Genomic DNA, 22143 nt, shown 5'->3' with positions numbered 1-22143 from the left:
CTACTGTGTTTATATTGTGTCTTGTGTTTTGTGTAAAGAAGCTTTTCCTATCCCAAGGTCATAGACATATTTTTCTATATTTTCCTTTAGTTGAGTATTTTGTGTACATATCTGCCCAGATTCAGAATAAATCTTAACTGACAACCTTTGGAAACCTCACATAGACCTTTCAGAGTCCAATGGAAAGACTGCATCTTTTGAGTGACCAATATGGTTTTCTCAAGCCAGCGCGGTAAGTAATAATTGCAATGATGCTGACTTAACATTGCAGAGTGCAGTGTTTTCTAAGTTGTGTTCTGAAGAACATTAGTTGAGTGGGATATTAGTAGACATTATTCAAAACAGTATGTGAAATAATGGGATTAAAAAGTTAAGCCCACATATTAATGTAGAAATGATCAATTTTAATGAAGCAGTTTTAAACACTCTGACATGACCATATATAAAAAGCCTTTAGATAGTTTTAAAAGACAAATTTATGTTCCTCAACCCAACCGTATATCCTCGTTTCAAGGATGAGTCCAAATCTGGTTGCTGGATAAGTGGGGAGTGGGGGTTGTATGTTTATTCTGGTAATGTTCTCCAGGTGATTGTGGGCTATTTCTACCCCTCTCCACCAAACTCCTTGCCAACCTTGAGAATCGTAGAGTTGGTGTTAATATGCCAGTGATTCTCCATCATAGAAACAGTTTCCCAAGCTTGTGTGGGCACAGAGCCCCATTTTCATGGAGAGCTGGAGCCAGTTGAGTGTAACCATTATTTGGGAGACTCTGATACAGTGGTTTAACCATTGACAGAGGGCCTGCTTGTACCTGAGTTTGTTTGATCCTCTTACTATCCCTGTGATACAAACATTTTTATCCCCATGTTAAAAACAAGGAAACTAAGTTAGAAGTGAGGGATTTAGGACTCAAATGTACATCTTTGAAATCTAAATCTGGATTTCCAATAGTCAAAAGCTCAGTTGAGCTAGGCTGTTAGCACAAAATTTGTTATGGAAGAATCAACAGTGTTAAAGAGACTTTAAATCCACCTCTTCTCGATTTTCATAGAGTTAAAATTCCATGTGTGCTATGGAGAAAAATGATATAAAAGATATACTATAAAGGTTTACTTTAAGTACTACAAAGCCCTATGTCAACATGAACTCTATAAAAATTCATGGTTCTCTTCTCAATAATTTAAATCTGTTTTTGAAAGTACGTATTTGTATAAAAAAGGAGAGGAACACTAAAGCTGGCATAATACTGTCAGTTGTTGGCCATATGGAAAAATTTAAATTGTCATAAGAGCTGGCCAGTTATAAAATGTTTTAGATAGATTTTTTTTTTAAAAATCACATTTTAAGCATTTGGGCAATATGCTAAAAAAATACACTGGTGAACTGCATTAGTAATTGCTTTGGCTGTAATTTCACATGGTCCTTGCACATGTAATTAATTGGTTTTTGAACTGACCTGTGTAATGGGCAATGAAATTTGTTTTTGATAGTGATAAAGATATTAAAAAGGAAAATTTTCCAAAAATACATTTCTTAGCCTTCATCTATAGAGACCTGTGTGAGCTATTAACTGGATATAGTTAATATTAGGTATTATTTATTGAGCATCTACTATGTACAAGACCCTATGCAAAGCCATGCAATTTAGATGGTATTATATACATAAAGGAGCAGGATAAGAAAATTGTGTCTGAACCTAATTTCAAACCCAGGTTTGTCTGGTTTCAAACTTTTTTGTGTGTATTTTGCTTTTAAACCATTATCATTAACCTCAAAAGTAATGCCTTTTTATTGTAGAAAATTTGAAAAATAATAGCAAAATATTGAAAATACATATCATCTGTAGTCCCATCACTAAGAAATAACTACTATGAGTATTTTGAAGTGTTTTCCACATTTTAAAATGAATATGCATGTTAAAATTTTTAAAAATAAGATCATGCTATTTTGTGACTTTCTCTTTAATTAACAGTATTTCCAGAACACATTTTTCGTGTTATTGACAATTTTTGTTATTGTCAATGTTATTGACATGTTGTTGACAATTTTTAATAGGTGCATAGTATTCCATTCTATGATTTAATGAACCACTCCATTACTTTTGGATGCATACATCATTTCACTTTATTATTATAAACAACTCTATTATCTTTGTCCAATATTTGTGACCATCTCTGATCATTTTCTTAGGATAAATGGTAAAAATAGAGTTTTGGAATATAAAGCTTGTAATTTATATCGTAAATTGTCACCCAAAAATGTATCAATTTACATTTGCACCAGCAGTAGGTGATAGCTCTGCTTTCATTTTCTACATTGTTATTTAAATTTTGTTACTGACATTGGATATTTAAATTTTTTAAAAAAACTCACAGTCATTCTATGCCTCCTCTCTATGTATTCAAAGTTCAGGTATTTATTAAAGCATTTTAGATAGTTATCGATCATCATGAATTTGACTTAGTTATTAATTCAACAGTAAGTCATTCATTTAGTGTAAGTCATTTATTTAACGAACCCATGATATGTGCCAAACTCTGTTTTAGGTGCTAGGGATAGAGTGGTGAATGAGACAAAGTTCCTGGCCTCATGGGGAGTACATTCTAGCAGGCTTTGCTGATTTCAATGAAGAATCATTCCTGGTGTATAAAACAGCGAATATTTTCTATGTGGCATACCCCTTTCACATGTAATATTGGTTTTACTTTAATCAGTGTCTTACCAAGCAGAGCGAGTCATAGCCAAAATCTAAGGTATAAGAATTTATTAAACTAGTATGATAATCAGATTATGCTTTGAGTTTAATATCTGATTATCACAAAATGATAACACATTAAAAATAGGTTTCATACATGCATAGTAGCTTTATAACATGCTGTTCAGTGTTACGAGTTATGTGGTACATTAAGTATGTAAGATTAGTTAAAAATAAACAGAATTAACAGAAAATTTTAGGCTCTTGCAAAAAAAGCTACTTTTGGGAATGAAAAGGAAATAAATACAAAGTGTCTTAGGAAAAGTGAAAGGATTCATGAACTTTATGACCTCTTAGTGCAACTCATAAGAATATCTGTAACTGGGTCAAACCGTTTATTATAAATAGCACCCCAGCATGAGAAGAAATCGGGGAATAGGAATGCCATGGTCTTAGGCTAATGTTGTCTGGCTTAACTACATGTCTCAAATTCTGCTTTTTAAATATCTTTGTAACTAAAATCACATAGCTACAGTGTGAATATGTTCTATTTTTCCCTGGTAAGGAAAAAAGCCATCATCACAGACAGACAGATAGACCTCTCTTGTAATTTGTTTTCTTGTTATTTTCAAGAAATTTTCTTTTTTCTGTAAAGAATGGGAATGAGTTTACTTTAGAGAAAGATATATAACTTTAAGAAAATATTCCAATATATTGCAACTTAAAATGTAAAACATGTTTAGCACTGTTTTCCTACTTTCTTCTACATGTTTGATAAATGCTAGATGGTAAAGTGATGTATTAACTTGGGACTGTATTTTCTATCCCAATGATTTGGCTTCACTCACCAAACATACTGTACACCAGATTTTACAAACCACAGGAAAACTGGCACAAATTTTGAGTATTTTGCTTTATAAAATGAGACACTGTATTTACTAAAGTTTAAAAAATGTTTTTGATATTGCTTCAATAAATCTCTGGCCTTGAAACAAATGCAAATAACATGTTTAAGGTTTAAGCATTTGCTCTAAGTAAAATTTGAAATGCCTTTCAAATAATCAGAGAGAATGTGGAGATTGAATTCAATTAAAGCCCAGTTATGTCTGTAAAATTTCTGATGCAAAAACTGTGGTCGTCTTGTTTGAATTTAGAAAAATGTTATTTGAAGTATTTGGTTTGTAGATTGTAGTCATGAAAGATAAGATAAAATTCTGGTGTTACATTTATGTTTTGAAACATATCTAATCTGCAGTGGCATGAGAAATGTAGTAGAGGTACGTGTTGCTGGAAATCACTGTAGCATCACACTCAAACACTTAGAAACCAAGGCAGTTAATATAATTTATATATACATAAACTAAATTATATCTATACTAGAGCCGTCTTGGATAGAGACACTTTTACCCAGTGTTTTAATCAAGTGTGCTATCATCTCTGCTCCATTCAACGCATGCAGCACACAAATTTGCCTATATGTGTTTCACTTAATGGATGTAATATGTGTAATGTGCTATTAATGTCTATTAGAAATATATATAATAGTGAGAAGATACTTTAATCGGAAATAGTTGCTATTTCTTGAAATCGGAAAGATCAGGATAACAGTGGTAGGTTTGTTTTATTTTTTAAAGTGACAGTGCTCTTGTCTCTGAGTTGAAATAATAATGCACTCATATTGTTATTTTGCATACATTTGCATGACAAATTCCCAAAGCTCTAATTTGAAGTAAGTAAAATTAAAGGATGCAAACTCTTATAACTGTATGCATGCCCTGATATTTAGAGAAAGCACACGTAACAGAATTTTTAAAGAATTAATTTGATTACCTTGCATGTCAAGTGATGAGGGAATAAAAATAGGAAGAGTGGATGAAAGCAAGAGTGAGGGAGAGAGAAAGCAAAGAGATGTTTATTAATTTGTGTGTGTGTGTATGTGTGTGTGTATGTGTGTAACAGTTTTACTGAGATATAATTCACATACCATATAACACACCTTTTTTTGAGTTTTTAATTAATTAATTAATTAATTAATTTAAATGAAAGTTTATTGGGGTGACAATTGCTAGTAAAGTTACATAGATTTCAGGTGTACAATTCTGTAATACATCATCTGTATATCACATCATGTTTTCACCACCCAGAGTCATTTCTCTTTCCATCATCATATATTGGATCCCCTTTACCCTCATCAACCACCTCACTGCCCCCTTACCATCTGGTAACCACTAAACTATTGTCTTTGTCTATGAGTTTTTGTTTCTTCATTTGTTTGCCTTGTTCTTTTGTTGGTTTTAGTTTTATATAACACATATCAGTGAAATCATATGGTTCTCGACTTTTTCTGTCTGACTTATTTCGCTCAGCATAATAATCTCAAGATCCATCCATGTTGTCGCAAATGGTACTATTTCATCTTTTCTTATGGCAGAATAGTATTCCATTGTGTATATATACCACATTTTCTTTATCCAATCATCTATCGAAGGACACTTTGGTTGTTTCTATGTCTTGGCCACCGTAAATAAAGCTGCAATGAACATTGGAGCACATACATCTTTACAGATAAATGTTTTCAGATTTTTTTGGGTAGATACCCAGGAGAGGGATTCCTAGGTCATATGGTAATTCTATTCTTAATCTTTTGAGGAACCTCCACACTGCCTTCCATAGTGGCTGTACCAATCTGCATTCCCACCAACAGTGTATGAGGGTTCCTTTTTCTCCACAGTCTATCCAACACTTGTTATTATTTGTCCTATTGATGATAGTTATTCTAACTGGTGTGAGGTGATTTCTCATTGTGATTTTTATTTTCATTTCTCTGAGGATTAGTGATGTTGAACAGTTTTTCATATGTCTATTGGCCATTTGTATGTCCTCTTTGGAGAAATGTCTATTCAGGTCGTCTGCCCATTTTTTAAATTGGATTGTTTGTTTTTGTTGTTGTTGTTGAGTTGTATGAATTCCTTGTATATTTTGGATATTAGCCCCTTCTTTAAGGCGCTGTTTGCAAAAATCTTCTCCCATTCGGTTGGTTGCCGCTTTATTTTGTTGATAATTCCTTTTGTTGTGCAGAAGCTTTTTAATTTGATATAGTCCCATTCATTTATTTTAGTTTTTACTTCCCTTGCCTTTGGGATCAAATTCATAAAATGCTCTTTGAAACCCAAGGTCCATAAGTTTAGAATCTATGTTTTCTTCTATGCATTTTATTGTTTCAGGTCTTATGTGTAGGTCTTGGATCCATTTTGAGTTAATTTTAGTATGCAGTGACAGATAGCAATCTAGTTTCATTCTTTTACACAAGGCTTTCCAATTCTGACAGCACCATTTATTGAAGAGGCTGTCTTTCCTCCATTGTATGTTTTTGGCTTCTTTGTTGAAAATTATCTGTCCATATTTATGTGGGTTTATTACTGGTTCTCAATTCTATTCCATTGGTCTATGTGTCTGTTTTTCTGCCAATACCATGCTGTTTTGATTATTGCTGCTCTGTAGTACAAGTTGAAGTCAGGGAGTGTGATACCTCCAGCATTGTTCTTTTTTCTTAAGATTGCCTTGGCTATTCGGGGTCTTTTGTGGTTCCATACAAATCTGATGATTTTTTTTTTTTGTTCTATTTCTTTAAAAAATGCCATTGGGATTTTCATGGGGATTGCACTAAATCTGTATATTGCTTTGGGTAATGTGTCTATTTTATGTTGATTCTTCCAATCTATGAACACAGAATGTCTTTCCATTTCTTTGTGTCTTCTTCAATTTCTTTTAAGAATGTCTTATAGTTTTCAGTATATAAGTCTTTCACATCCTTGGTTAAGTTTATTCCTAGGTATTTTATTCTTTTTGTTGCAATTGCAAAAGGAATTGTTTTGTGTTTTTATTTCTTTTTCTGAGATTTCATTGTTTGTATATAGAAATGCAATGGACTTTTGTACATTGATTTTTGTAGTCCGCAACTTTATTGTATTCGTTTATTGTTTCTAATAGCTTTTTGGTGGAGTCTTTAGGGTTTTCTATATATATAGCATCATGTCACCTGCAAAAAGTGACAATTTAACTTCTTCATTCCCAATTTAGATGCCTTTTATTTCTTTCTCTTTGCCTGATTGCTCTAGCTTTGACTTTCAATACTATGTTCAAGAGCAGAGGTGATAGGGGACAGCCCTGTCATGTTCCTGAACACAGAGCAAAGGGCTTCAGTTTTTCACTGTTAATTATGATAGGGTCTGAGGGTTTGTCATATGGTGCTTTTTTTATGTTGAGGTATTTTCCTTCTGTACCCATTTTATTAAGTGTTTTAATTATAAGTGGATGCTGTATATTGTCAAATGCTTTTTCTGCATCTATTGATATAATCATGATTTTTATCCTTTATTTTGTTTGTGTGGTGTATCACATTGATGGATTTGCATATGTTGAACCATCCTTGTGCCTCTGGGATGAATCCCACTTGGTCGTGATGTGTAATCTTTTTAATGCATTGTTGCATTTGATTTGCTAGAATTTTGTTTAGGATTTTTGCATCTGTATTCATCAGAGATACTGGTCTGTAATTTTCTTTTTTTGTGTAATCCTTACCAGGTTTTGGTATCAGGGTAATGTTGACCTCATCATGTGAGTTAGGAAGTATTGTCTCTTCTTCAATTTTTTGGAAGATTTTTAGTAGGACAGGTATTAGATCCTCTTGAATGTTTGGTAGAATTCACTAGTGAAGCCACATAGTCCTGGACTTTTGCTTTTGGGAAGGTTTCAGATGACCGATTCAATTTCCTTACTGTTGATCGGTCTGTTTAGATTTTCCAGTTCTCCGTGATTCAGCCTAGGCAGGCTATATGTTTCTAAGAACATGTCCATTTCTTCTAGGTTATTAAATTTGGTGGCATATAATCCTTCATAGTATTGTTGGATGATTCTTTGTATTTCTGTGGCATCCATGGTAACTTCCCCTCTTTCATTTCTGATTTTGTTTATTAGTGTCTTCTCTCTTTTTATCTTAGTAAGTCTAGCCAAGGGTTTGTCAACTTTATTAATCTTTTCAAAGGACCAGATCTTTGTTGCATTAATGTTTTCTATTGTCTTTTTGCTCTCTATTTCATTTAGTTCTGCTCTGATTTTTATTATTTCCTTCCTTCTGCTGACTTTGGGTTTCATTTGTTCTTCTTTTTCTAATTATTGAAGGTGTAACATGAGGTTATTTATCTGGGATTTTTCTTCTTTCTTCAGATAGGCCTGTAATGATATAAATTTCCCTCTTAAAACTGCTTTTGCTGCATCCCAAAAATTTTGGTAGGATGTATCTTCATTGTCATTTGTTTCTATGTATCTTTTGATCTCTCCTCTAACTTCTTTGACCCAGTCGTTCTTTAAAAGTATGTTGTTTAATCTCCACATATGTGTGGTTTTTCCTGCTTTCTTTTTGCAGTTGATATCCAACTTCAAAGCCTTGTGATCAGAGAATATACTTGGTATGACTTCAATCTTCTTAAATTTGCCGAGGCTAGTTTTATGTCCCAATATATAGTCTATCCTTGAGAATGTTCCATGTACACTAGAAAATAATGTATAGTCCGATGTTCTAGGATGAAGTGCTCTATAAATGTCAATTATGTCCATTTCATCTAATGTGTCATTTAGGGCTGCTATTTCATTATTTGTTTTCTGTTTGGATGATCTATGCATAGCTGTCAATGATGCATTTAAGTTCCCTACTATAATCGTGTTTTGGACAATTTCTCCCTTTAGTTCTGTTAGTAGTTGCTTAGTATATTTCAGTGCTCCCTGATTGGGTCATAAATATTGATGACTGTTATGTCTTCTTGTTGTATAGTGAAAAGGTAACAAAAGACAAAGATGAACTTTACCATTATGAAATGTCCATATTTGTCTCTTGTTACCTTTTTTATCCTGAAGTCTGTTTCATCTGATATCAGTATGGTATACCTGCTTTTCTCTGAATACCATTTGCTTGGAGTGTCAGTTTCCACTCTTTTACTTTGAGTCTAAATTTGTCCTTGTAGCTGAGATGTGTCTCTTGGAGGCAGCATATGGTTGGGTTTAAGTTTTTGATCCAATCTGCTGCTCTGTGCCTTTTTATTGGTAAGTTCAGCCCATTTACATTTAGGGAGATTATTGATATATGAGAATTGACTATCATTCTATCTCTGGTTTTCTGGTAGGACTGTGTCTCCATTGTTTCTTTGCCTTTTTGTTGCTGTCTATTATTTCAGTGTGGTGGTACTCTATGATTTTTCCCTCTATTTCTTCTTTTTTTGTTACATATTTCAGTTCTGGATTTTTTTTTTTTTTTTTTTTTTTTTTTTTTTTGAGTGGTTATCATTAAGTTTATGTAAAAGGAAGTTTCATATTTAGAGTATTCCATTTTCTTCAGTATGCTTATTTTCTCCATTCCCTTGTGCTGGTTCAGACATTTACTCTGTCCCCTTTTATGTTTTTGTTGTCACAAATTATCCCCATTTATGCTGTGCAGTTGATTTCTGTGCTGCAGTAGTGTCTTTTTCCTCTTTTTGTGTTTAAATTTTTTTTTTTTTCATTCTTTACCCTGTATGTTATGTTTAAGTGTGTAGTGTCCCATTTGGTGTAGGTGTTGCCATTTCCTGCTTTCGTCTGTTTGTAATACTACTCGTGGTTTTGTATTCTTTTGCTTTTTTGTTTAAGGTAGAATAGCCTCCTTCAATATTTCTTGTAGTGCAGGTCATGTATTAGAAAATTCCCTCAGCTTCTGTATGTCTGGAAAAGTCTTTATTCCTCCTTCATATCTAAAAGATATCTTTGCTGGGTATATTATTCTTGGCTTATAATTTCTCTCTTTCAATAGTTTGAATATTTGGTTCCACTCCCTCCTGGCTTGTAGAGTTTCTGCTGAGAAATCTGATAAGAATCTAATGGGCTTTCCTTTGTAGGTTACCGTCTTCTTTTCCCTGGCTGCTGTGAGGATTCTTTCTTTGTCATTGATTTTTGACAGTTTCAATACAATATGACTTGGAGAAGGCCTGTTGGGGTTGAGGTAATTAGGTGTTCTATTTGCTTCTTGGATTTGAGGATGAAGTTCTTTCCACAAGTTTGGGAAGTTCTCATCGACTATTTTTTTGAATATACTCTCTGTTCCCTTCTCTCTGTCTTCTCCTTCTGGTGTGCCCATTATTCTATATTGCTCTTTCTGATGGAGTCAAAAGTTTTTGTAGGGTTCTTTCATTTCTTTTAACTCCCAACTCTCTCTCTTCTTCTATCTGTGTCATTTCCAGATTTCTGTCTTTGATGTCACTGATTCTTTCCTCCATCTGGTCAACTCTATTACCTTAGCTGGCTATTTATTCTTCATTTCTTATATTGAGTTCTTAATCTCCAGAAATTCTATTTGTTTCTTTTTAAAAATTTCAATCCCTTTGGTAAAATGATCATTTTGTTCTTCGATTGTGTTTCTGATTTCATTAAAGTGCCCGTCTGTGTTTTCTTTCATCTCCTTGAGTTTTTTTAAGAACTGTAATCTTGAATTCTCTGTCATTTAAGTAACATATTTCCATGTCTTTAAGTTCATTTCCTGGAGACTTTTCATTTTCTTTCTGAGCTGTCTTGTTACCTTGGTTATTCATTGCAATTAATGAATTATTATTTCTCTTCCTAGGCATCTACAGGAGTAGGTTCTGCAACAGGTTGATAGGAAGAGGTCTTTCATTTTCCAGTAGGTGTTGGTAGAATGTTTTATTTTCTCTCTGACTGCAGCCTTTTATTCTCTCTCATGCTATAGTGTTATATTTTCTCTGCACTGTTCCAGCTTCTCACACAATGCCGGGGATGGGGGGTTCTGGAAGGTGGGCTTCTCCTCTGTGAGTATGTCACCTGGGTCACAGGACACCACTTCTTTGGGAGGATGTGGAGAGCTTCTGAAGTTCCAAAGCTCTTCCTGCACCAGTTTCAGAGCCTGTGTGTTTCAGCGGCTCTGTTTACTCCTGCAGGGATTTTCCCAGATAGGTGGAGAGAGGGGTGGGGTGGATTGTGAGACGTGGCCGACAGCAATGGTGGCAACCACCAGCACAGCCAGTCCTGCACCCCAGGCTCTCTCCCCTTCGTCGGAACTAGTTGGGCTGTGAGTCTGTGGCTGCAGGCCGCAATTCTTAGAACTACAAATATTCTGTTCTTTTGGTCTGACACTGCTACCTTTCCACTTCTAGCACTGGGCAGGTGGGGGCGGGGCAAGCTCTGGGAGTGTGGGAGGGGTTGGCTAGTCTCAGTGCCTAAGGCTTCCGTTCTCTGTTTAGCAGTGAGGGCTTAAACCACCGTTTTCACTCTTCTCTTAGTCTTTGCTCCGAGGTCTCGGCCATAAGCATTGGGTTCAGCCATATTATATGCTTATCCCTCAGGTGGGATTGTGGGCCATAAGGGGAGTGCTGGAAGTCCAAATTCTTCCCTCTCCTACGGCTGCAGTAGCTCCAGAATGCAGGGAGCTCAGAGCTCCCGCGCCTGCACCACTGCATCTCCGCACTTCCCCCTTCCTTCATCTCCCACTCACCAATTTGCCCACCTTTAGATGATTTCAGTAGTGTGCCTCTTAGTCTTGCCTGTCTGCTGCACAGGGAGTCCTTTGTGGAATTATAGTTGTTCAATTTGTTGTAAATTTCAGAGGAAATTTCAAGAGGCTCACCTCATGCCACTATTTTTTGATAATCCACCTTTTTAAGGCATACAATTCAATGGCTTTTTAGTGTATTCACAGATTTGTGCAGTTATCATCACACTGTTGCATGCCCACTAGCAGTCATTCGCCATTCCCTCCTCCTCCCAGATTCTGGCAACCACTAACCTGCTTTCTGTCTTTATTAATTTTAACGTATTTTTCAGGGAAATACCCAATTTTATTGTGCTTCAGAACAATGGCATCTAAATTGTTTATGGATTGTATTTAGTGATTGATTGTATTGATCCTGTATGTGTTTTGGAAATTTAGTTTTGTGTAGAATCCCAATTTTCTGATGTTTATGGAACTAAGGTAATTTAAAATAAAAATATGAAATTATTAATAATAATGTTGAAAAGAGTCAACTGTGTTATTTATTTAATTAAATAGGATGGGGTTCAATTCAAGTACTTGATTTGTTATTTTACCTTAGGCTCAGATGAACCTAGGAAATGACAATGTTATGGAGGAAAAATAAAAACCAAACTCTCAAATTTTTCATAGTGTAGATTAAAACGTTAATAGAAATTTGTAGCTGTTTGTGACTTTGTCAATCATAAATTTTTATTCCAACATCCCTAACCCCATAATCATACTAAAAGTTATGGGGGAAAGATGGTTATGCTCTCAAGGATTTTACAGTTTAGGTGAATCTGACCTTATTTTCATTCTTTAAGCATATTTTGCTAAGAATTAAAAACAATCTTTAATACCACTAATACCACTGATAATTATTACTCTGAAAGCTCCACGGCATTTATTTCTACCTATAGCTGTAATCAATCCAGGGAGAAAGAAGTTGCTTCCCTATTTTTCCATTGTGTATATTCTTAGAAACTCTATAAATATTTTTTAAACTTTTTATTGTAAAATACAAGGCAAGTACAAGAAATCACATCAAAACATATAGCTGGTAAATTATTATAAGGTGAAAACCATTGTAACCACCATCTGGGACTAGAAATAGAACTTTTCCAGTGACTTCAGTGCTTCATCACTGTCTCACCCTCCTTCCAAAAGTAACCATTATTCTGACTTCTGTAGTTGTCACCTTTTGAATTTCTTTATGGTTTTATCACTTCCCTAGACACTAAATTTTAGTCTTGCATGTTAAAAACATGGATAAATCTTTAAAGACTCTTTTAATCTACAACTAAAATTTTATAATTTACCTTTCTTTTGTTTATAATTTGTCTATCAAAGAACCTGGACATTTGACTTGTAGAGTTTCCCACAGTTTGGATTTTTCTGATTACATACTCATGAAGCATTTCTACATGTTCCTCTGTCCTCTGTATTTCCTACAAATTAGCACCTGGATCCAGAGGCTGGATGAGAATTACATTTAATTCTTTGGCAATATTATAGGTGGTATTATATTTTTTCATCAGGAGGCACATGTTATCTGGCTTTTGCTCTTTTTGTTGTTGTAAAAACAACTGCCATTGACGCTCAATACTTGGATCCATTACTTAATGGGGGTTGTGAAATGGTGATATTTTAATTCTATGAACTTTTAATTTATTAGCTACAATAATTTTATAAGGAGACAGTTCCCCATCATCTGTTATTATCTATAATCTATATTGATACAGATCATATAGGGGAGACAGAATTAATTCTTGGTATCTTCCTTTTATTCAGTTTTCGAGACAATGAATCGATTCCTTGTCATTCAGAGAAGATGATCAAATTATTTTTGTTCTTAAATATTTTTATGAATTCATGGATTTAAGCATAGTTTATGGATTTCAATCCATTACAATATTATCCTTATTAAAGCTCAAATTTTCCTATCTTTGAAACACTGAATTCTCCTCTTAAGTTGTCTCCTGAGTTATATATAATTATCACCCTTGTAGTCTGATAACTTTCTTGCTAAGTGGTATGTCAAGATGTTCCAGGCCAACCTTGTACTTTTGCTATTCCTGACATGAAGTTGGGCAGTTTCTCTAAACAGTCATAGTTTATTTTAAACACTACGCTGAGGCTAGAGTCTGGACTTTAGTGGTGTTCACTGATTCTTGGTTGATCATGTTTCTAGACCTTTCCAGTGGACAGATGTATGAAATGTGTGTGTGTGTGTGTGTGTGTGTGTGTGTGTGTATGTATGTACCTTGAAAGTTTAAATACCTCATGAGTTTATATTGATACTTCCCATTCAAATTCAAAACTAGAAGTCTTTATTTACACTTTCTCTTGCCTCTGTATTTCTTTTCTCCACACTGAGAGTCCTGGTTCTTAAGGACATAGAGAATGATAGAATTAGAATATTCCGTAATTACTAAAATATGCCTAATGTTGGTTGTTCTAAGTTGACATCCTCAGATGCAGAGAGTAATCTTTCAATATATATTTTTAATTCTCTTTTTTATTTTAGAAGTTTATTCAAGTTATAGTTTTTAGTACCTGTTCTATTCCTTTGTTTTAATTTTCTTCCTCAGGAATTTATATTTATATTGGATCTTCTTTGCTTATGCTTAATATTTCTCACTCACTCTTGCATCCTTTTAATACTTATAAATTGAAATGTTTCTCTTTTTAAAGTGATTTAAAAATATCCCTAAGGCCTTATATACATCATTTAGCTCCAAAGAACCTCAGCTTTGGGGCTGGATTGGGCATCACTGTGAGTTGCAATCACTTTTCTTCTACTGGATGGTAATATTTTGCCACACATACAGTTCACTAATTCAACAACTATTTGAAGAGAGCCTACTGTATTACAGGCAACATGCTAAGCCAGTTATGAACAAGACAGACCAGAAACACACTCTCCCTAAGGATGGAGACAGACATTGACCAAATAATTAGTGTAATTACAAGTTTCACAAATTGAGCCAGACTTGTCCCATCACAATGTGTAATAAATGGATGTACTAGTTTTATATTGCTACTGTAACAAATTGCCACACACATTATGACTTAAAAGAATAAAGATTCATTATTTTACAGTTCTGGAAATTAAACATCCAAAATAAGTCTCACTGGGCTATTATCATAGTGTCTAGATGCTCTATGGGATAATCTGTTTCCTTCCTTATTTCAGTTTGTAAATGTTGCCTGCATTCCTTGGCTTGTGGCTCCCTTTCTCCATCTTCCAACCTAGCAATGGCAGGTTGAGTCCTTTTCATGTTTACTTTGATCTCTTTTCCTTCTTCCACGTTTAAGGAACCTTGTGATTACATTGGACCCACATGGGTATTTCATGATAATCTCCCTATCTTATGGTCAGCTTGTTAACAACATTAATTCCATATGCAACCTTAATTCTCCTTTGCCGTGTATTGTAACATATTCCCAATTTCTAAGGATTAGGGTACCGTTATTCTGCCTATCACATGATTTTTATGATCTTCATCTAGGACAAGAGTGTTTAGGGAAGGGTTTATTTATTTATTTATTTATTTGAAGGATTGACATTTACATTGCAGCTTTATAATAAATGGTAATAAGCCAGATGAAGAGAAAAGAGAGATACAGGTGAGGACACAGGACAGCAAGTTGGAGGCTGTTGCAGTAGTTTAGATGGGAAATGAGGCTGGCTTAGACAAAAATGGTGACAGTGGAATTGGAAAGAAATGGATAGATTCAATATAACAATAATCCACTTTCAAGCACTGAAATGAGATCTTACTATCTTCAGTTAGCTGTGTTTTTGTTTTGATGTTACAACATTCAATTTTCTGCACTTGTTTCCTAATGATACAAAGCATTCTTGTTTTAGAGACTATGAAAGCTGACCATGGAAGAATCAAAAAGGATCTTCTCCAAAGGAATTATTACAGACACTTCTGGATGTAGGTAAGGATATGGATTTTAAAAAATCAAATTTTACTTAAAGTGGCCATGGAAAGCCCAGCTGGCTTGTGACACTAAGGGACTTAGCAAGTTTTGGCCCTGTGAGTTGATCAGCGCATTATTGCATCTAGTAGTTAGGGTTTTCTTTGGTCAACCTGTTATGACCTCTATATGACAAATTGTGGGGACAGAGCCAGGAGAGCAGTTTCCAGGCTCTCGGCCTCATGTGGAAAGGTGCTGGCTCGGTTATTAGATGGCCATTAGCTGTAATCAGATGGCCATCCGCTGTGTCTGGTTGGCTATCAGCTGTTATCGGTTAGCCATTAGCCACTAATATAACTGCTGTGGCTATGTTGGAGAGTTTGTTGGTTGGCAGAGAAGTGGATGGTGGGTTGCGGATCGAGTTGCTCCTGCTTCCTGTGTCTCCAACCCAGCCGCCAGCGAGAATGTAATGGTATTGACCCCCTATCCATGGCTCCGTTGGTGTTCCTTTTTGGCTTCCCCATATCCTGCATTCTTGTGTGGGGAGCAGGAGCTGAGACCCTACATAACACAAATCTTTAAAAGTCCCCATTACCAGCGTAGTTGTTAGCTGGTGTGTATTGGGTCTAGAATTTTAAAAAGCCGAACACCTGGGCCTTATAGAACAAGATAGGTTTTTCTAATCCAGTAGAATTTTGATTGGATCTTTGCTAGTATATGAATTTCTATCTATATTATCATATCCAAGGTGCTGGTTGTACTCTCTCTGATATCTGGGCTTGTGTGATACATTGGTACAGCCTGTGGCACTTAATGTTTATTTGTATGAAGGAATGAGATATATAAGTTACTTCTGTTGAAAGTAGAGTGGGGTAAGGAGGGTGAGGGTACTAAGAAGGATTGCACACAGTTCTTAGGGAAAAGGGATAGATCAGTTTTATGGAGAGACTCTGGGCTGTGAAGACAGAAATAGTGCTGTTTTGGGCCCAGATGATAAAGTGATGGAGGAATGCATTCTGTCCATTTCTATGAAAGCCTAGAAGTGAGGTTTGAAGGTAACACAGCCTCACTTTTACACTTTTGCATTTATAGTTTGGGGTACACCAGAAACAGCATACTAGGTAGGGAATCTTTGTTTTCAAGGATGGCACTGGTAGCAATGCAGGTGAGAATTTCCCTCAGATGAGTTCTTGAGCAGCAGAAATCGAGAAGCGGGGGCGGGGGGGGGGGTAAGGGGAAGAGGCATGCTGTAAGTACAAGATGTGGTATTTGGAGCACATGTGAGACAAGGCCCAGCACTCCCTGAAATAGCTTGAGGAGACTGAAGGAGGTTGAGTTCCAGCATTAGGCAAAGGTGACAGTGAAATCTGGGTTGTTTCTCTTCAGGTGACGTCATTGTTATCAGCAGTTTGGGGGGAATTGGGAGAAATTTTGGATTACAATTGCTATGTGTTGTCTCTGTCTTCTCAGTCAGAACTAAGGCTCTGATATCCTACGGAAAGGATCATGGTTGGAGACAGATTTGGAGAATAATTTGCCTTGTTAATTTGCTGCCTAACATAGAACTAAGACCATCCTGATATTTTAGGAGTTGTGGTTTTTAATTCAGGGGTTGTTTGTATATCCACAGCTTGAGACCTTAGTTGTTTTGGAAAGTAGAAAGAGAGTGATTCTGATCCTCTAAGCAATCTAGATGTAACATGTTATCAAAATAATAGTGCCATTCTCAGGTTACATTTCAAAGCTGAACTGGCCATATCTCTCAAAACTAAGATCTATAGTCTAGCAGATAATAGGAACTTTATACATATGGTCCTATTAACTTACTCAACAGCTTCAAAGTAGATGTTAGCTCATTTTCAGAGGTGGAAATTGAAGCTCAGAAATATTCGAAAAGCTTGCTAGAAGTTACACAACTATTAAGAGAGGATTCAGTCAGGTCTCTGACTCCTTCCATTATTCCCTGGTGCTTCCTCTTTAAGGTAGACCAATAGTGATAGAACAATGAAGAAAATGAATGGGTAGCTAGAGTTTCTAAATCATACAGCATTCCTTCCATATCTGGCATGTGAAATTCAATTGTTTACTCTTTTAAAATCAGTTGTGTTCTATCAAGTTTTCACATTTATCAAATTTCACAATCTATCCTCCCAGGTTTGGTGCTGGTATTTTTCATGCATTATAAGAGTTGTATTAAAAAATATAGAACTAAAAACTCTCCCCACCCCCCATCTCTCTCATCTTTGTTAGTGTTACTACTTCTCCTTGTAAAGTCAGTATCTTCATTTCATCAGATTGGACGAGAAGCAAACACTTCTCGTCCAATCATTGCAAATGGTTTGGCAGCAGTGGTTTCTTTGGCCTTTGAATGCATTTTTGAGACTACTTTTTAACAGAATAGCTACTGAATTTGGGTTTTATTACAGCAGCTAATATTATAATAATTTATGTGCCTTCCCTGTAATAATGCACTTGAATTTGGTTCTTTTTTCTATTAAAAAACAGATGCCTACTCAGTTTGTCTGAAGAAGAAGATTTCCCTCTGTGGATTGAAATCATAACAGGAAAGCTCAGTTGTCTGTCTAGGAGCATTTCTACTTCTAGTTGAGCAACTGAACTATTTCTGTTTGACCAACAGTTCTCACCTTATATACTCTGTGCCACTTCTGTTCTCTCATATCTTTAGCTTCGAAATGGCTCTGGCCTGCCATGGATCTTACCCAATCTTGTGAATCTTTTCACATGGAGCTTCATTTCTAACAAACTAATGCTTGGTTTTTCAATTTTTTTCCCAAAATAGAATCTCATTTGCTTAGTTTATTTTTTTCAGTCAGTCCATATGGGCCATGGGTTCTCAACTAGCCTGTAATTTTTTTTTCTTATTTTCCCCTTTTTACCTGGGTTGATGCTCTTTGCTAACCTAAAATGAGGATAGCAGGGCTCATAAATATTTCAGGAGCTAACAGCAGGGATTATGGTGGCTCTACTATTTTCTGCAAGTAAATACCAGTTTATAACTATCAAAACTTGCTATGCCTTATGTTTAAATGTTTCAAAGAAGCCATATGGACATTTTGCAATATTTCTAGTGGATGATATTTGAAATTGCTGAAAGAAGACTCTTTCATCACCCAAATAATATATATTTTAAATGGAGTTTGCTGTTGGGGATCAGAAAGAGATAATCTGGAAATACAAAGTTGGATGAAGTGTGGAATCTCTATGCCTGATGTTAACTTAGTATTTAGTTTATGAGTTAAATGGACATTGGTTTTATTAGTGTCCATCAATGCATTAAATTGACAAATATTTACCAAGTGATCTGCTCTATTTCTATAAAGTTGTTGCAGTTAAGTGCAGCAAGGATTAACAGCAAAGTCACATGCTGAGGATTGGTTGAATCATTCAATCAACTCATATTTATTAAGCAGAACTATGTTCCAGTTAGGAGTTGGGTTGTAATGATAAATTCTAGATAGCTGCCATCTTATAATTTATTGTTGGAGAGGAGTAAGGAGGTGGGCACATATTCTGAACATCTATAATATAGCATTATACTTGCAATAATTAGAAGAAATGGGGTTCAGGAGCGATAACAAGAGATGCGTAAGATAGACCAGGTGAGTGAAGAATTTCAGGGCTTTCAGGCCTGAATTGACAGTCGAAGGATGAATAGTATAACCAGGTGTTTCTGGAACTGGAAAAGAACATGAAATAGCACGGATATTTCTGTATATGCTTTACTTTGTGTTTGTTACTGAGTTTAAGCATCATGAGTACGTTTTCACCTTTCTAGCCAACAGTTAAAAAAAGGAAGAGTATTATAGTGTCAAAGATTTCAGTTCAAAATCCAATTCAAGCAGAGCAGTCTAATATTATAAGTATTTTCTTATCTCTAGTGGCAAATACCATATTTTGTATCCAGATGTGACTTTAAGTGACAAATATAGCTGCAGCATATTGGGTCTGAAAAAGTTTTGTATGCACTTGGAACAAATACCTGAAGGACTTCTCTAAATCTTTCACATTTATTTATTTATATTTTTCACTCTTAGTGTTCACTTTCTTTTCATGACTATTTTACTGATTTTTAAAAAAGGTATGTGGTTTTAATAAAGTTTCCCAAGTACTCTTGAGTTCCAAATGGACTTGAATTCATTTTATTTTTATGGGCTGCTAGTCTTTAATCTCTTATCACAGAATCAGAAATGTACCTGTTACATACTGGTAAATTAGTTATCAATCCCTTGGGCAGTATATTTTAATATCAGTATTATAGGGAAGATGATATAAATCTTGTGTACAGTATTATTAGCTTAGGCAGCTGCTGACTTAAAAAGGCCAGTTTAACAAGTCACCACTGTATTATGTTTAATTAGGTACAGTTTATATAATGAGGTGTTCAGTTCTAATGGAAAGACATGCTGTGAGCAGCACATCTGCAGGAATAACTATTACAATCAGCATTGCAGAGACCCATGGAACTGCAAATTAGACTTACTTATCTAGAAATAAATTACATCCCAATGCCTTCATAAAGCTCATTAATTAATTCCACTGGCATAAAGGTCTTTTTCTTAATTTCATGTTCCATTAGCATAATAAACACAATTTGAGTTACAACAGTATGATCAGTTTAATGGATGCTATTTATTTTAGTTTTTTATTTAAAGTCCCGGTAACGTAGAATTAACATCAATATGCTGCTTGGTCCTTTATTAAAAATTCCCATAGGATAACCAACACAGATGTTCAATACAGCATCATATATTTGCTGCATTTTACGACTCTACTAATTGGCCATATGGAAAGGTGTTGCTTGGGTGTAATTTAAAAAAAAAAAACCTGCTAAATTATATGGATTGTAATAATTACAATTAGTTTATATGTAAAATTGGATAGGTTAATACATACTGCCTATTGCAGACAAAATAAGAGTAAACAAACTTTTAGTGCCATATTTATAGTAAATACCAGTTCATTTAAAAGAAAGTCTGACAGTGTTTTAAATTCTTGTTAAAATAATAAATCACATTAACTTTGCTTATATTCTGAAATTATATACTATGGTCTCCATTTGTGAAGTATGCATTCTTAGATACTTGGGTGGTTTTTTTTTAACCAGTTGTGTGCACTTTGTTAGTATGTATGACATTAACATATTTATATTGCTGTACTATCAAATTCTGGGTTAATTGTACCTGATAATATCTAGCATAAAATTACCATAGGGCTTTTTGAGTGATCTTATATATAATATCTTATTAATGTCCCATATTACATCTTTTACTGAAATACAATGCGTTGCAAAACACACATAAATTTTCTTCTCATGAGTTACAATATCTTTCTTCCTGCCATATTTGTTTTCCTCAATGTACCTTCTCTGTTACAAAATATAATGTTTCCTCTATTATGGTTTTACTTTTGAACAATTACCTATTTTCAACATTGAATTAATCTTGTATTTCTATATAAGCTACTGTCGCTGTGTAACAAATTATTCCAAAATTTAGTTGCTCAAGCAACAATCATTATCTCTCATGTTTTCTGTGGGGTCGAAATTTGGGAAGTTCTCTCTCAGCTGGGTATTTCTCACTTAGCATCTCTCATGCAATTGCAGCCAGGTGTTAGCTAGGGTTGCAGTCATCTGAAAGCTTGATTGGAACTAGTGGATCCACTATTTAGGTGACTCATTCACCAGCATTGACAGTGAGTCACAGTGCCTTAGTTTTCTGCATATGGGCCTCTACACAGGGCTGCTTGGGTGTCCTCATGTAATAACAACTTATGTCCTCCAGAATGAGATATCCAAGAGCCTAAGACAGAAACAGAAATACCTTTCATTATCTAGCCTTGGAAGTCTAATACCATTACTTTTGCCGTTGTCTACTGATCATATAGGCCAGCCTTAATTCAATGTGGCATAGTAATATACAAGAACATGAACATTAGGAGACAAGTATCTTTGAGGCTGGCAATTACGGTTCCCTCTTGGTCTCTAATAATTCTAATAATTCACATCCTTCCCAAATGAAAAATATGCCTCTCCAGAAAGGCTCCTATATTACAGCATTGGCTCAAGTTGGAGGTCTGGGATCTTGTTGTCTAACTCAGGTCCAGATGAATAAAGCTTCTCAACTAACCCTGTAAGCATAGTTCTTAATTTAAAGGCCTTTGCACTAAAGGAATATGTTTTTAATTCCTGATCCAGTTAATAAACAATGGTGTCCCAGGCAAGGATAACTACTATAGACTCCCCTGTTCCCTACTGGGGAAAATGGGAGGCACCCAAGAGTTATTGCTCCAAAGCATTCTGAAGCTCAGTCTGGCACGTGTCCCTTGGTTAAGGCTTCTGGGCTCTTTGTTCCACCCCCTGAAATGTCCTTCCTTTTCAGGTAACTTTTCCAGTGACTGAATCTCCAGCAAATATCCTACTGAAATCATATGAGAGACCTCAAATGATAACTTCCCAACTGAGACATTTCTGAATTCATGATCCACAGAAATCAGAAGAGATGATAAATGATTATTATGGTGGCAAACAACTATGGGGGAAATTTGTTGCACAACCATAATAACTGATACAGATTTTGGTACCAAAAGTGGGGTGTTGCTGAAACAAAACCCAGAAAATATGGTAATTGCTATGGTGAGTGGAAGTTGGAAGGGGCTTGAAGAGACTGTTAGTGGAAGTCCTTGAGGAAGCTATTGCTGAGAGCTGAAAAAGTGAGAAACATGTTGCTGTAAGCTGGAGAAAGGGGATTCTTGTTATTATTTACCTAAAGTTCAGCACTGTCACTTGTAGAAACACTAGAAGTGGAAAATGTACTTAATAAACTGAATAAACTGGCTAAGGATATTTCCAGGCAGATTGTTCAAATTGCCACTTGGTCATTTCCTTCGTTTAGAGTAAAATGCAAGGGAAGCAAGATAAGTTCAAAGAAGTTCCATTAAATAGCAAGGAGC

Source organism: Rhinolophus sinicus, chromosome 14 (genome assembly GCF_057876585.1).
Source record: "Rhinolophus sinicus isolate RSI-liver-muscle chromosome 14, RSI-T2T, whole genome shotgun sequence".
Classification (NCBI taxonomy): Eukaryota; Metazoa; Chordata; class Mammalia; order Chiroptera; family Rhinolophidae; genus Rhinolophus; species Rhinolophus sinicus.
This window is presented reverse-complemented; position numbering follows the sequence as displayed.